Source organism: Mastomys coucha, unplaced genomic scaffold (assembly GCF_008632895.1).
Source record: "Mastomys coucha isolate ucsf_1 unplaced genomic scaffold, UCSF_Mcou_1 pScaffold22, whole genome shotgun sequence".
NCBI classification, from domain to species: Eukaryota; Metazoa; Chordata; class Mammalia; order Rodentia; family Muridae; genus Mastomys; species Mastomys coucha.
The window spans coordinates 92,941,574-92,947,360 of NW_022196905.1; the positions used below are offsets into that span (position 1 = coordinate 92,941,574).

Consider the following 5,787-nt stretch of genomic DNA (forward strand, 5'->3'; position numbering starts at 1 on the left):
GAGACAGCACTGGTGCAGAATATAAGAGTGGCAATCATTGTATATGAGGCTTGGGAGAACTGGAGGTTGTAGCTGACGCTGTTTGTGTGTGCACGTGTGCACTTGAGAGTGTACATGTGTATGTGTAGAACAGAGGTTACTGGGTGTTGTGCTCCAGGAGTCATCTACCTTGTTTTTAAGACAGGCTGTCTTATATCTGGGCTGGCAGGTGTTCACCAGGATTCATTCTCTGTCTGTCTGTCTGTCTGTCTGTCTGTCTGTCTGTCTGTCTGTCTGTCTCTCTCTCTCTTTCTCTCTCTCCCTTCCTCCCTCTTTCTCTGTGTGTGTTTGTGTGTATTGGTTTGCACAAGTGAGTATGGGTGTCCACAGAGGTTAGAAGAGGGTGTCAGATGCTCTGCAGCTAGAGTTGCATATGGTTGTGAGGCACTCAGTGCGGGGGAGTAGGGGGTGGGGAGTGGGGGAGGTGGCTGGGAATGGATCCTGGCAGTGTGCCATTTCTCCAGCCTTATGCCGATTTAAAAAACTGGTGGTTCTGGGGAATCGAATTCAAGTCCTTGTACCTGCAAGAACTTTACACACTGAGCTGTACCCTTTGCTTGGTTTCTAAATAATTAGAAAAATTAATTCCTGCATGTGAGCTCTAGACTGCTTCTCTTCCTCTCTCCGGGAGACTCTAGTTGGCCAGCCGTCTTCTCACCGCCACGTCTCCTGTTTCTACATAGGCTCACATGTCTCTCATTTGAACTCAACAGCAAAAGCCCCACATTTGGTCTGTATTGGCAACTTACCCATTTCTTCATATTTAGATCTGAGTTCTTGAAGTGTCCCTCCCTGCTCTCCGTTACTTCCTGCCTAAAATCTACCATAGTTTAGTCCTTGCTGACTGACACCCAAACTCAGAGGACTCTTCTCAGACTTGGCTTCTCTCTGGCACCCGGTGTGGACTCTTCTTTCTACCCTCACAGGCTTCCCCTTCGGCTTCCAGGAACTCACTGCTCTGTTTACTCTCTGAGGCTGGGCACACTTCCAGCTCCTAGATGGGCTCTTCTTCTTCCTGTCTGTCACCATCTGCTCTCTCTGGACTTCCTACTCAATGCCCTGGCCTTGGCTGCTCTTAAACGAGGGTGGTCTCCAAACTGTCTGCTTTAAATGTATGTCTTTCTTTTATTGAATTTCTAGGCTTTTGCTGTAGTTTGGATCTGGCCTGACTCCAGAGGTCCCAGTAAAGCTTGGTCCCCAGCAGAGAGTATTCCTGGGAGGTGTGTGTGTGTGTGTGTGTGTGTGTGTGTGAAAACCTTTCAAAAAATATGGGGTCCACACACTCTTTCATTTCCTGTCTGCCTCCTGGGTAGGGTGGGGGTTCACCATGGTTACCTTTGTCAGCTAGCTCTCCCTCGCTCTCTCTCAGCTTGGTTTTCTTTTGTAAGTTATGGATCTGGTTACCCTGGGTCTGGGTCTGGGATCACATAACCAGTTTATAGTTTTCCACAGGGCCTTGACCTTGCTTCCTGAAGGGAGCAAATTCCTATCTCAGTCTACCAGATCTCCACAGTTTTCCACAGGGCTTTATCCCACTTCCTACAGGGAGCAAGTTCCTGTCTCACTGTCCTCCAGCTGTGCACACTGGAACCTTGGTCATCCGGTTGCCTGTGGCATTTTGCTCTTTCTCATTGGGCTCTCACTGTCTGGGATCTGGTCTCCTAGTGCTCACCTATCAGACAACTAGTGTGTTAGATGGTGGCTTGCTCCCAGACAGATCACACCAGGCAGCACAGCTCCACCAGAAGAGAGGTTTATTGGGAAGAAGTGGGGAAGAGAAGAAGGAGGAAAGAGGGGGGCAAAGAAGAAGAGGGTCGAGGAGTTGGGGTCTCTACCTTTTATTTGGGCTGTGATGTAATCATGTGTACTACCACGCACAGGTGAAGTGTGCAGGTGAGGTGCATGTTGGGAATATGTGGTAGTTGCCATAGCAACAGGCACACGAGGGTCCTTGTTGCCTAGGAGTTGCTTCACCGTTGGATTCGGAGGCACCTATAAACAGCTTCTGATGCCGACGACTAGGACTGACCTCCTACTCTACAGCCTGGTAAACTTTTTCACAATAGCTAATTTCCTGAGACAGTGTCTCCTACCATAGCCGACGCTGACAATGACTATATGACTATGACTACGATGTTCCTTTTGCCTAAGCCTGCTGAGGGCTGGAGTTAGAAGCCACCACATTTAACTCAAATGCCCTTCCTTTAGAGACTGCAGTGAAAGCTCCTGCCTGTGCTCAGCCACCCTCAGCTCTGTCATGGATGATCCGCTGCCACCTCCTGTGACCCCGCATGGAGGAAGTGAGAGGTCTCGAGACAAACTGCCTTTCAATGCTGGTTGTCCCATGCTTGTCTCACCGCACCTGGGTAATGTTCTAAGACCCACAGTGAAGAACAATCGTTAAGAGTCAGGAAGGGGTTTATGTCAGTGTTACCCTGATTCAAGTTGTTATGCCACTCCAGTGCCCCATCTGTCCCCAGTCAAAACCTGCTCTGTCAGTCCCACAAGGCACCTGCGCAGTCGGGGTGAGGCAAAGCCCCCGGAAGGCAGATTCTGAGCACTAAAGAATATACTACTGCTTTTAGATAATAGCGCAAGGTGGATGCACTAATTTTAAATAGTAGCCCAGGCTGGTGCAAAGCAGTCTCTCAGGGACTCAGGATTCTTCTACTAATCTGTTATCCCCAATGTGGTAATTTATTGCCTATATATCATGAGTTCTTGTAGTTTAGATGCCAAGAAAACCAAAGAGCAAATGTAGGTGTCCATGTGTCACAGGAAAACCAGTGTTCTCTTCTGCAGGTTCTCAATCTCACCAATTTTATATACATATATACACACATACACACATATAATACATATATGTACATATATATACACATATATACATATATGTACATAGATACACACATATATACACTACACACATATGTGTGTGTGTGTATATATATATATATATATATATATATATGTATATATTACATAAGAAAACAAAGAGGACAGAAAGGAGAGGAAGTCAGGGAGAGAAAATGAAAATGTATATATATGTATATATATGCATATATATGTATGTGCCGCAGGTTAGCCAGTCTTGGCTTCTCCACCTGCGGGAGAAACAGGGTTCTGGTACTGGTCGGCAAGGTATCTAAGAAGAAAAAATAACAGACGTGACACGAGGAAGTGCAGGATCTGAATGTATTTCTCAAAATGCCATCAGACTTTTACAGTCATTACAAAAGAGAAAAGAAAAATCTGGCAGCTCAGTGGTCAAGGCACATCTGAGGCCATCTAAAACACACTGGTTCTAAAACAGCAGCCATCTCTTCTGGATGGGTATAGCACCCCCCGGGTTCCAAGCACGCTCGGGCCTGTGCAGCCCGGCCAGAGTCCCGGGGAAATTGTGGGTGAGCCAGCCAGGAGGGTAGAGGCTTGAATCTCGAATCTCAAATCTCTGCAGTGCACTCTCTCTCTCTCTCTCTCTCTCTCTCTCTCTCTCTCTCTCACACACACACACACACACACACACTCTTGGGTCAAGGTCCTGTCCATCCTTAGTCAATTACTATTCTGTAAGCTTCAATGCCTCACCCCCCTCATTATCTCTCTAATAATGCCGGAGGCAATTAGTCTGAATGTGTAACATTGTCTGCGAAATTCCAAGCCAGGGTTTGGCTAGGATGTTGGAACATTGGTGGAGGTTAGAGAGCGTCTTTTAATTTTGTTTAGCTAGAGGCTATAGCAAGGACATATCTGGGCTGCCTCTGAGTTAGGGGTTGCAGGAGTCTGGCTTCCTTGAAGCTTTTGCCTCATAAACTGCTGTCACGAAAAGTGCGTGGCATATATATATATATATATTTTTTTCTTTTATCAGCAGTTGGGCTCTGTCTCAATAAACAAACAAACAAATATATTTGTCTCTCTATGCAGCCCTGGCTGTCCTGGAGCTCACTACATAGACCAGGTTGGCCTCAAACTCATAAAGATCAACCTGCCTCTGCCTCCCCAGTACTGGGAGGAAAGATGTGGGCCACTGAGCCCAGCTGATAAAAGAATCTTTAGGAGGATCACCCCACAACTACAGGGTAGGCCAGCTGCGCATCCTGGTGTTCACTGTGGGGGGTGGTGGGCAGAGAATGAGGCTATTGAAAATGGGATTGGAAGAGAGATAAGCCTAGTCCGATAGGCTCTGCATGAAGGTCTACAAGTAGCTACAGAGAGGTGGGTGGCAGTCGGCGCATGCTTAGGATCTTGGTTGGCATCCAAAGAAGACATGCAGAGGTGGAAAGGAAAAGTTAGAACTCAGAAAAGGGGGCAGCCTTCATGATGAAGCCTACGAGCCTCGAGGGAGGGGCTCTAAAGGTCTTATAACTGTGAGCACCCCACACTCTTTGGAGCTGCCCAGTGCCTGCAGCTGGTATTCATTGCCCATGATGTTTCTCTTTCACTTGGTACTGGCTCAGAACAGAGTCCCCAGTGTCTCTGCCTTTATCAGTCCTCACAGAGCAGATTATCTGTGGGTGAGAGGACAATGTGAGTGACTTTCAGTTCCCACACCTACAGCCCCGTCCTCAGATGAAATGTGACTGGATCATCACCGGCTGATCTCTGTGCACTGGGCTTATCATAATTTGTCTCTCCTGCCATATCTGTAGGACTTTGAATCTGTGCCACTGTGCTTTGATAGGATAAGTTAAGTCACTTGCATGGACTGTCCGGTCCTAAGGTGTTGTTTTAGAACTTGACGCAAGGAAGCAGATTCCAGAATTAAAGAAAAATTACTTTTCTCTTGTTTTATCTTTTGTCTGCTCTCTAGACACCTCGTTCTCAGTTTTCTACATAAAAAAACAAAGAGAAGGACAGAGGGGAGAGGAAGTCGGGGTGAGAAAACGAAAATGTATTTAAAGAACAAAAGTAAGTCCCATATGCAGCTGTTCAACTTCTAAGAAGTTCCTCATTCCTTGAATTAAATTTATCTACACACTCACTACCTGTTCCCCTTAAAAACTGTCGGTTTTTTCTGGGGTTAAAATACTGTAAAATTCACCAGGGTTGGTGGCACATGCCTACAAGTCCAGCACTTCAGAGGTAGGGGCAAGAGGACCTGGAGTTCAAGGTCAGCTTCTGCTACACAGCAAATTCAAGGCCAGCTTGAGCTATCTAAGATTCTATTTTAAAACACCACACATGGGCTGTCGAGATGGCTCAGTGAGCACTGACTGCTCTTCCGAAGGTCCTGAGTTCAAATCCCAGCAACCACATGGTGGCTCACAACCACCTGGAATGAGATCTGACGCCCTCTTCTGGTGCATCTGAAGACAGCTACAGTGTACTTATTTATAATACTAAATAAATCTTTGGCAGGAGCAAGCAGGGTTGACTGGAGCGAGCAGAGGTCCTAAAAGTCAATTCCCAACAACCAGATGAAGGTTCACAACTATCTGTACAGCTACAGTGTGCACTCATATACATAAAATAAATAAGTAAATCTTTTTTAAAAAACCACACACACACACACACACACACACACACACACACACACACATACACTAGACATAATTAATTAAAATTGAGCAAATCAATGTTCTGACCCTTATCATTCCAAAGAGTGGAGTGGTGGCTGGATTTCTGGATTCTGGGGGGATCTCATTTTGCTCAGAATTTTCCTAGTTTAGTACAGAAAGCACCAAGCAGGCCAGGATTTGTGGTTACCCTCTATGGAGGAAAAGGGGGCCTAGATACACCAGCTTT

General features: G+C 46.3%; 1 long non-coding RNA gene across 1 annotated transcript; it reads left to right on the forward strand.

The window, feature by feature from the left end:
- Positions 1 to 1,820: 1,820 nt before the first annotated feature.
- LOC116070716 lies at positions 1,821 to 5,024 on the forward strand. The gene is made up of 3 exons (XR_004110535.1): positions 1,821 to 2,086; positions 2,248 to 2,405; positions 4,853 to 5,024. It is a non-coding gene; the product is annotated as an uncharacterized LOC116070716 (long non-coding RNA).
- Positions 5,025 to 5,787: the final 763 nt, after the last annotated feature.